The 10,123-nt window shown below is 39.6% G+C and overlaps 1 long non-coding RNA gene across 1 annotated transcript in view; it reads right to left on the bottom strand.

Moving 5' to 3' along the window:
* Positions 1-10,123, bottom strand: part of LOC106727147 — a 28,796-nt gene that overhangs the window by 9,160 nt on the left and 9,513 nt on the right. The window contains exon 3 of the long non-coding RNA XR_001363304.1: positions 8,426-8,593. This is a non-coding gene — a long non-coding RNA (uncharacterized LOC106727147). The remainder of the gene's footprint in view (positions 1-8,425; positions 8,594-10,123) is intronic.

The raw sequence follows: 10,123 nt of genomic DNA, 5'->3' as shown, positions 1-10,123 counted from the left end.
GTGGACATCCCCTGAGGGCTCCCAGGCTGCCAGAGGGATGTCTGACTGCCAGCTTAGGCCCAATCCCCCGGGGAGTGGGCCTAAGCCAGCAGGTGGTCATCCCCTGAGGGGGTCCCAGACAGCTAGAGGGCACAGGCCGGGCTGAGGGACCCCCTGAGTGCACAAATTTTTGTGTACCGGGTCTCTAGTCTTATATAAAAACTGCTGTTTGAAATTTTAATCCTGCTAATTTGGCTTATGTAAACGCTTGCTTGCTTAAATAGTGAGGAAAAAAAGACTACTCCCATTCCAGAGAGGCCATAAACTATGCCCCAGACAGAGTTATCAGTGCTGGCACTTGGCCAGGCCTTGAAATATGGTCTCATGGCCCCTTCCCAGCACGCAGGCCTTCTTTCTCAGAAGGCCCAGAAGTCTCATTCCAAATTTGGGAGACGAAGGACTGGAAAAAGTATAAACAGTGAAAGTTTCCTTCATGTTGGGGGGATCAGAATTTGAAAGACACATTTTTCTCTGGGCCTGTGCATAATCATAATTAAAATGTAATTCCCTTTCTCTAAGCGTGGCTTGGTTTTTCTCTGGTCTTCCATAACAGAATGACCGAACGACCGTTTGACCGGTTGCTATGACATGCTCTGACCACCAGGGGGCAGACACTCAATGCAGGAGCTGCCCCCTAATGGTCAGTGCACTCCCACTGCAGCAGTGCCACTCAGCAGACTGACAGGCGCCAGACACCAGGCTCATGGCTGGCAAGCTCGAGCCTCTCCCGCCTCCGTGGCAGCATGCTACTGAGTGGGAGCAGTGGGGATCGGGGAAAAAACCAGCAGTCTGACATCCTCCCCCAGGGGTCCCCGATTGTGAGAGGGCACAGGCCAGGCTGAGGGACCCCACCAGTGCACAAATCCGTGCCCCTGGCCTCTAGTTAATTCATAATATCTAGTTGTCATTTCTAGATTTTGCCAAAGAGTTACTTCCCTTTATGTAGTACAGCTTCCAACAACATAGCATTTGGTTGCTCTACTCAAATAAGCTAATTTTTTAAAAATATATTTTATTGATTTTTTACAGACTGGAAGGGAGAGGGATAGAGAGTTAGAAACATCGATGAGAGAGAAACATCGATCAGCCGCCTCCTGCACACCCCCCACTGGGGATGTGCCCACAACCAAAGTACATGCCCTTGACCGGAACCGAACCTGGGACCCTTGAGTCCGCAGGCCGACCTCTATCCACTGAGCCAAACCGGTCAGAGCAGATAAGCTAATTTCTGTGCCAAACGTATGCATTGTTCTGTGGATTTTATAACTGCAATCTTTTTTTTAAGAACCAAGTATGGGTAATCATCTCAGGGGATAGGTATTTATATTGTAACCCTAGAAAAATGTTAGTAATCTATTATTATTTTCTATAGATTTTAAATCCTATTGTTTCATAAGCACATTGGTTCTTCAACTTATGGATTCATTCATCTGAGAAATATTGAGCTACTACTATGAGATGCCAGGTCCTTTGGTCCTGAGAATAAAATGTTAACCATGATAGAGACAGACTCTGTCTTCATAGAGTGAGTAGTATCATGATAAGGGAAGTACAGAGTTCTGTGGGAGCATACGGTATTAATATTACCATCTCAATTCCACCCACTACCTGTTGGCAGTGAGATCGAAATAAAGTTGCTTAACCTCTTGAAGACTCATTTCCACATATGTAAAATTGTGGCCAATAATAATAGCTGCTTCGCAGATTTGTTATGGGGATTAAATTTTTTTAAAAGTACTCAGGACAGTGCTTAACACATAATAAGCACCCAATAAATGTTAACTGCAATAATAAAATACCATGAATTTTATGTTACAGCACCATTTTACTGTGTTCATTTTCATTTCAATAACCTCAAATTATTTTTTTCTTAATTCTCAACAGCAGTAATTTTTACTTCTGACTTAGTGCTAATAAATCTTCTAAATGACCCTTATTAAATTCCTCAGGCATTCTTTTACTCAACAAATATTTATTGGGTGCCCACTCTATTAGTGTCAGACACTAATAATAGAATATCTAGCACAACCACTAGGAACCTTGCCCTGAGGGAGCATATAGTCTCCTCAGACAGATGGGCATTTAACATATCATCCAAGAAGTGTAAGATGACAAATTGTCTTAGCACGTACATAAAAACATTTAAAGATAAAAGATAATGGTCTTTTATTAGAGGAAAGACAATGAAGACTCAAGCTATGAAAATGAAAAAAACTTGTTCCAATATCATGCAAAAGTATGCTTTCTTCAGGAATCCCAGATCCTAAAACAAGCAGAGAAAAGATTAACCTTAAAACTCCAGAATACTGTATTTCCAATTACCTTCTGCCTCCTTGTTCTGTGAGGTAACTGACAAAAATACTATTTATTACAATTTAAAAATGGGGTATGTCATATATTAGCATTTCAAATAGGGTCATATTCTTTAGAATGGTACTTATGCTAAACACTATTTATTAGAAATGCACTATTCTATTTCAATCTAACAATGTAATCTGCAGTATGCATGTTTATTTTGCCAGTGAAGAAAAGTAGGTACATTGAGGAATATGCTGATGCATTATTTAATTTGTTTCTAGGCCCTAGTGCAAAGTCCTTAAGGATGTGGACCCTGGAATCTATCTTAGTTGTAAGACCTGAGCTGATTACTTAAATTTTTAGTGCCCAGTGTCTTCATTACTAAAGTGGGGTTAATAATAGTATCTTTCTCAAATGGGTAGAACAGAATATGGCACATATTGAGAACCTAATAATACTAATGATTAAATGTTAGCTACAGGCTCTGGCTAAGTTTAAATAGAGAAAAATGAATTATTTGAGACCACATAGGGCAGTGATGGCGAACCTTTTGAGCTCGGCGTGTCAGCATTTTGAAAAACCCTAACTTAACTCTGGTGCCGTGTCACATATAGAAATTTTTTGATATTTGCAACCATAGTATAAAAAAGATTTATATTTTTGATATTTATTTTATATATTTAAATGCCATTTAACAAAGAAAAATCAACCCAAAAAATGAGTTCGCGTGTCACCTCTGACACACGTGTCATAGGTTCGCCATCACTGACATAGGGTGTGATTTAGAGTGACCAGCTGCCTGACATGGGTCTTTCAGTGCTCACGGGACAGTCCCAGACAAACAGGATAGTTAGTTACACTAAGTCTAAATTCACATATATAGTAGACCCACAGGGATCGTCCCCTGGTTCCATGACACCACTGACCTGACATAGGGATGACTACTATCTAAATCACATGGACCAATGATGAAGGTGGTGATGAATCAAGAATCATGATAAATCTAATTTGGAGTACCTAAGGTTCTTGAAGTTTTGTTCTTGAATTTTTAAAAAAATATATTTTATTTATTTTTTACAGAGAGGAAGGGAGAGGGATAGTTAGAAACATCAATGAGAGAAAAACATCTATCAGCTGCCTCCTGCACACCTCCTACTGGGGATGTGCCCACAACCAAGGTACACGCCCTTGACCGGAATCAAACCTGGGACCCTTCAGTCTGTAGGCCGACGCTCTATCCACTGAGCCAAACTGGTTAGGGTTTGTTCTTGAATTTTGAATTGGAATTTTGAATTTTTCTTTAATGTTTTTCATGGCCCACAATGAAATGCATGGGTCCTCAAGCACATCTGAACTAGTCACAGGGGAGATCTGCCTTTTGAGTCTTGTTAAGTATGTAGCCTTCTGATTCGATTCTACTTCTTAAAAAATAGATGAAAAGAACAGAATTTAGCTCTCATTGTTTAACAGGTGCTTAAACAATGAGAGCTAAATTCTTGAAGAGAGAAAAGTTGAGGTGAGAGAAAAACCACTAGTTTGATCCTTAGCTAGTGCTAAGAGCAGTAGCATCATAGTAGGTAGAACAATAGAATGAGGAACAATGCTAACATCAATGCCTAAATTCTAGCATTCTTGTTTATTTTCTCTGTATTTATTTCTTACTAGAGGCCTGGTGCACAAAAATTTGTGCACTTGGGGGGTCCCTCAGCCCGGCCTATGACCTCTTGCGGTGTGGGACCCCTTGGAGGATGTCCACCCCAGTGGGGACCCTCACCCCATGGAGGTTTGGCTAGCCTGGGTGAGGGGCTGATGGCTGTTTTCAGGCTGGTCACACCCCCTTTAGGGTGGGGGGTCCCCACTGGGGTGCCTGGCCAGTCTGGGTGAGGGGCTGAGGGACGTTTTCAGGCTGGCCAAGCACCCTGGCGATATAAGCTCCCAGCCTCTCCTTTTTTTCTTTTTTCTTTTTTATTCTGGGATTTATTTACCTTCTATAATTGAAACTTTGTTGCCTTTAGTGGAGGCCTGCGGAAAGCTTGGCTTCCTCCATCGCCGGGGCAATCAAGCCTCCTGCTCGCTCCAGCTCCGTGGCTGCCAGCCGCCATCTTGGTTGGGTTAATTTGCATATAGTTGCTCTGATTGGCTGGTGAGTGTGGCTTAAGGCACAGCAAAAGTACGGTCAATTTGCATGTTTGTCTTTTATTAGTATAGCATTCTTCTCTTGGAAGGTCTGCATATTATCCAAGTGTCTTTTCATCTCATAAATCTTGAACCTCTTATGTTCAAGCAAATGTCTAGCAAATGTTAGGTTCTCACCAAAATAAATAAATAAATAAATAAAATAAATAAATAAATAAATAAATAAATAAATAAAATGTTGAATTGAATATCCGTTAAGGCTGACAAGATTTTTTTTTTAAATATCCTTTTTATACTTTCAATTCAGTACCTATTGCAAAATTACAGATCTGTTTAAAGAGAATTGGACAGTTCCAGGGTTAGCTGTCACACAGATGAATTTTCAGGTTGACATTTATTCGCTCTAACATCATAGGCACCCTTGACAGATTTAGCTTTGAGATGTGACATTGCCAGTTTCCTGAGCTCACACCTTGCTATGGACACAGTTATTGCCAATTGTTGTAATGTTGATCAAGGCAGCTACTGTATTTAGCAACTGTTCCAGTAAATCATTCTCCAGCTGTCTGGGAGTCACAGCCCATAGTCTCAAATAGATATATCTGTCATCAGTTTTATTAGCTTCAGGTTATATGTGTCATCTGTTGGTTTGGAGTGTAGTAACTGGTATGGGCAAATGTTTTTCTCAAAATGTAGTTTTTAAAAGACACACGATTCCCAATTTGTTTTTGTTCTACAAATGCCGAATTTATAAACAATTTTGTATTTTGACTATATAATCCATCACATTTTTTATTTTGTATCCCAGAGTCTAACTGAGACTATTAGAGATGTATAGAGGCCTGTGTGCCCTGTATCATTCCCTAGTTGCCCCCTGAGCATGTGTTCTGTGGAAAGCTGCTATGGAGGCTGGGCGAGTCTCGAACTGTTGGGGAAACTGCTAGATAAATCAGTGGGAGAACATGGCTTTACCTCTGCAGCAGAACAGCTTGCATACTCTCTTCCTTCCTAACCCCTTTCCTAATTTGGTTTTGGGACCCCCCAAGGGTATACAGAGTTTGTATCTACAGAGCAGACTATCCCAGAAATGCTGCCTTTCAGTGGTTTAGGGCAGAGAAGCAAGGAATAAAGGGTGGGGGTCCCCTGTACTTCACCATGTTGAGAAACATGGGTCAAAAGATGTTATGTATTATCATGTAACTCATTTTTTAGAAGAACTTATTTTATTTTCAAGATCTAAATTAGTTGCTCCCTGTTCTCCTGTAACACATGCTCCCGCCACAGGGCTTGAATGTAAGTAATCATAGGTTTACTGATCTTTCTCCATTCCTAGGTAAGTCCCTTGAGAAGAGGAGCTGTTAGTTTTTCTAGCATCAGTGATGATAGTGCAGTGGCAGGTATTCAATAAATGTTGATATAATGAATAATATTTCATCTTTATCTGCTCAGGAGATAGATCATCTCTGTATAGAGGAAACCTCAACAGACTATACCTTTAATATGGCCATTTTCCCTACACACATATATACTTTAAATAATATTATGTAAATGCTCCACAAAATGAGAATTACAAAAAAAATTATTCACACTTATTATATTATTTTCATGAAGTTTGCCTTTAACTCTTTGACAAGCTGATACAAATCTGAAGAGAAAATTAGTTGTTATAAGGGGATGTGAGTGATATTTCCTAACTTGGTATAAGAGCTGTATTGTGCAAGAAATAACACCTCAGCTATGTCAAAATAAAAAAATTAGAGGAGACTTGGAAGTGATATGAGAGGATTCATGAAACTGTTTAAAAAGAAGATGAAAATGATTAATATTGGAGGGAGGGTGCAACACAATTCAATGGGGGAAAGAATAATCTTTTCAACAAAGATCCTGGGATACCTGGATATCCAGATGCAAAAGAATGCAGTTGGACTCTTACCACACATCATGCACAAAAATTAACTTTAAGTGAACCAAATACATAAATGTAATAACTAAAACTATAAAATTCTTACAAGAAAATATAGGCCAAATCTTTATGACTTTGGATTTGGCAATGGCTTCTTAGATATGACACCAAAAGCACAAAAAGAAAAAGTTGACCAATTGGACTTCAACAAAATTAAAAACTTTTGTGCATCAAAGGACACTATTAAGAAAGACCCACAGAATGGAAGAGAATATTTGCAAATCATGAATCTAATAAGAGTCTAGTAGTCAAAATATATAAAGAACTCTCAATACAACAATAAACATGGGCAAAGAATTTGAATATAATTTATCCAAAGAAGATATACAATTAGCCAATAAACACATGAAAAGATACTGAACATCATTATTCATTAAGGAAATGAAAATCAAAACCACAATGAAATATCGCTTCATGCCTCCTGAGATGGCTATGGTAAAAAGAACACTAACGTGTTGACAAGGGTATGGAGAAGTTGGAACCCTCATACATTGCTAATGGGAATGTAAACGGTGTAGTCCCTTGTAAAACATAGTTAGCATATACCCAGCAATTTTACTTCTAGATATAGACCCAAGAGAAATGAAAACATGTGTCCACACAAAAACTTGTGCATGAATGTTCATAGTAGCATTGTTCAAATTAGCCAGAAAGTTAAAACAATCCATCTGCCCATCAACTGATGAGTGGAATGAAATACTGATCAATGCTACAATGTGGATGAAAACATTACGCTAAATAAAAGAAGTTAAACCCAATCCCATTTATATGAAATGGCCAGAATAGACAGATCTTCAGAGGGAGAAAGTAGATGGATAGTTTTGTAAGAGCTGGCAAGAAGGGGGAATGGAGATTGACTGCTAATGAATATAGGGTTTCTTTTCGGGGTGCTGTAAATGTTCTGGAATTAGATAATATTGATGGGTTCATAACCTTGTGAATACACTAAAAAACCACTCATCGGCTTTTAAGTGGTGAATTTTATTTCAATTTTTTAAAAAGGTACCTGTTTCACAGGATTGTAAGACTAAATAAAGTATGTAAAATGCACAGGGCTATTATTCAATAAATACTAATTTTCATTTTTTATAAAAATGGATTAAATGGGAAATATAGATTTATTCATTTTTGAAAATTAAAAATAATTGCAGTTTACATAAGCTATATGGAAAGTAAATGCAAATGTGTTAAAACTTTTCTTAATCAAAAGCCATCTACAGAGCTTATGTAAGACAAATGCCCACTTTATCAACATTTTCCTCATTAGTGCACTTTGTGTTACATGAGTGCATTGAGCTGTTTGTGCCTCTTAAAAATATCTCCATAATAGCCTACCCAGTTTGGCTCAGTGGCAGGGGTCCTCAAACTTTTTAAACAGGGGGCCAGTTCACTGTCCCTCAGACCGTTGGAGGGCCGGACTATAGTTTAAAAAAAAACTATGAACAAATTCCTATGCACACTGCACATATCTTATTTTGAAGTAAAAAACCAAAACGGGAACAAATACAATATTTGTATTTGCATGTGGCCCGCGGGCCGTAGTTTGAGGACCCCTGGGATAGGGCATCAGCCGATAGACTGAAGGATCCCAGGGTTTGATTCTGGTCAAGGGCATGTACCTCAGTGCAGGCTCAATCCCACCAGGGCGTGTGTGGGAGGCAACCAATCGATGTGTCTCTCACATTGATGTTTCTCTTTCTGTGTCTCTCCCTCTCCCTTCCACTCTCTCTAAAAATCAAGGGGAAAATATCCTCAGGTGAGGACTTACAAGACAAACAGATCCCCTTTACCAGCTGCTACACCCAGCTGCACCCATGCCCCTGAAGCGCTGAATGTTGGTTTGCATGGCTCACTGCTTCCCCTTCTCCTTAAAAATTTCCTGTGTTAAGAATAAAAAAAATTTTTCCTGTGCCCTGTGGAAGCCACAGCCTCCGCATCCTGGAGATTATCCTCCCTCGTGCCCACCCTAATAGCAGCCAGACTTCTTACCTCAAGGTGGGACCAACTCTGTGATTCAATTCATGCTCCCGAGCCACTGGCTGAAGGTGGGTCCCGCTGCAGCCACACTCCTGGTCAGCTCCTTGTCCTGTCCTCTCCTACTTCTCACATCCCTTCTCCCGAGCGCACTCCCTCTGTGAAAGCTCTTAGGAATGTGACCTAAGACAGGATGAAAAATAGTTTTCCCCTTGCAAATATTTTAGGAATAATAATTACTTATGAAATATCATTCAAAAAATATACCCAGCATGTCCTTTTGGTTTGAGGTAATTTTGTTAGATTTTAAGATGTGAACTGGAATCTTAGAAAGTCTGAATCTGAACTAAATATGCCAGTGAAATTTTAAGAAATTAAATTAACTTTCCCTGTATTCACTGCTTTCAGATCATACCCAGGGTTCCTCTGACCTTCTCAAGCCTTGCTTGCTGGGGTAATGCCTACTCTTCAGGGATCAGCTTGTCCCTTCTGAACGCCTGCGTTTAGATTAGGTGTCCTCTGTATGTGCTTTCAGAGTATCTTGTACTTACCATATCCCTCAGACTCATCATACTCCATGGTGATTTCCTGCTCATTCCCCTCACCCTGCGTACCCTGTGGTTTTCTGGATGTGAAAAGGCAAGGATCATGTCTTCTTCTTATGCTGTTTACACTACTCAGTATTTATTTGTTGCAAGTATGCATCCTATATGACTATCAAATGAATATTATACTGTGCCATTAGTGAAATGATCTGGCTTCAGCATGAAAACTAAATTACATAGTTCATCTTGAATGACAAGTAACATACCAAACTTGTTATTGACATCTGAAAAGCGGGACATTGTAGCTGAGAAAACCTATGAGTGATTGAACCAACAATTAAACATAACATGAATGTAAGTTTTAGGATATTTAACACCAACAATAAAATGTTCAATATTAATTCAACACATATTAAGTACTTAATATTTCACCAGCATATTCTTCAATTTCATGGGAAATATGGATCATTAATGAAAAAATTATAAATATATAAGACATGTTAATATGAAGAACTTTTGGAATAAGCAAGTACTTTTTGGGATTGATGGGTTCAATTGGAGTAAGTAGAGAGTAGGTTTTTCAATTAAACATGAGGATGAAGAGGGAAGTATGAATTTGACATTACAGGAAATCATAAGAAAATTGGTATGGCCCTGGATGGTGGTTCAGTTGGTTGGAGCATTGTCCTGTATGCCAAAAGGTTGCAAGTTCTATTCCTGGAAGGCAACTGATGGATATTCTCTCTCACATAGATGTCTCTCTCTCTCTCTCTCTCTCTCCCCTTTTCTCTCTAATTGGTCTGATTGAAGTGGAGGCATGTGTTATGTAATGGGGAAGATACAATTAGAAAGTTAAATTAGTTGATGGGGTAGCTTAGGATAGCTATTTCAAATTGATTTAATGGACAAGGAGCAATTATATGTTCTTGAGAAGGGAAGTGGCATATCCTAATATATAAAAACAGGGGCTGTCACGACAGAAACAACCGGACAGACAACTGAACAGCAGGCTGTGTGGGGTGACAAGGCTGGCAGAGGGGTTAGTGAGAGACAACCAAATGACTGAACAGCAGGCTGCGTGGAGTGACCAGGCCAGCAAGAGGGGGCAGATGGGGGTGACCAGGCCAGCAGGGGGGGGCAGTAAGGGGCAACCAGGCTGGCGGGGGGG

The sequence above is a fragment of the Myotis brandtii genome, unplaced genomic scaffold (assembly GCF_000412655.1).
Source record: "Myotis brandtii unplaced genomic scaffold, ASM41265v1 scaffold374, whole genome shotgun sequence".
NCBI classification, from domain to species: Eukaryota; Metazoa; Chordata; class Mammalia; order Chiroptera; family Vespertilionidae; genus Myotis; species Myotis brandtii.
Note: the sequence above shows the minus strand (reverse complement) of the source record. Positions and strands in the feature narration are given on the sequence as shown.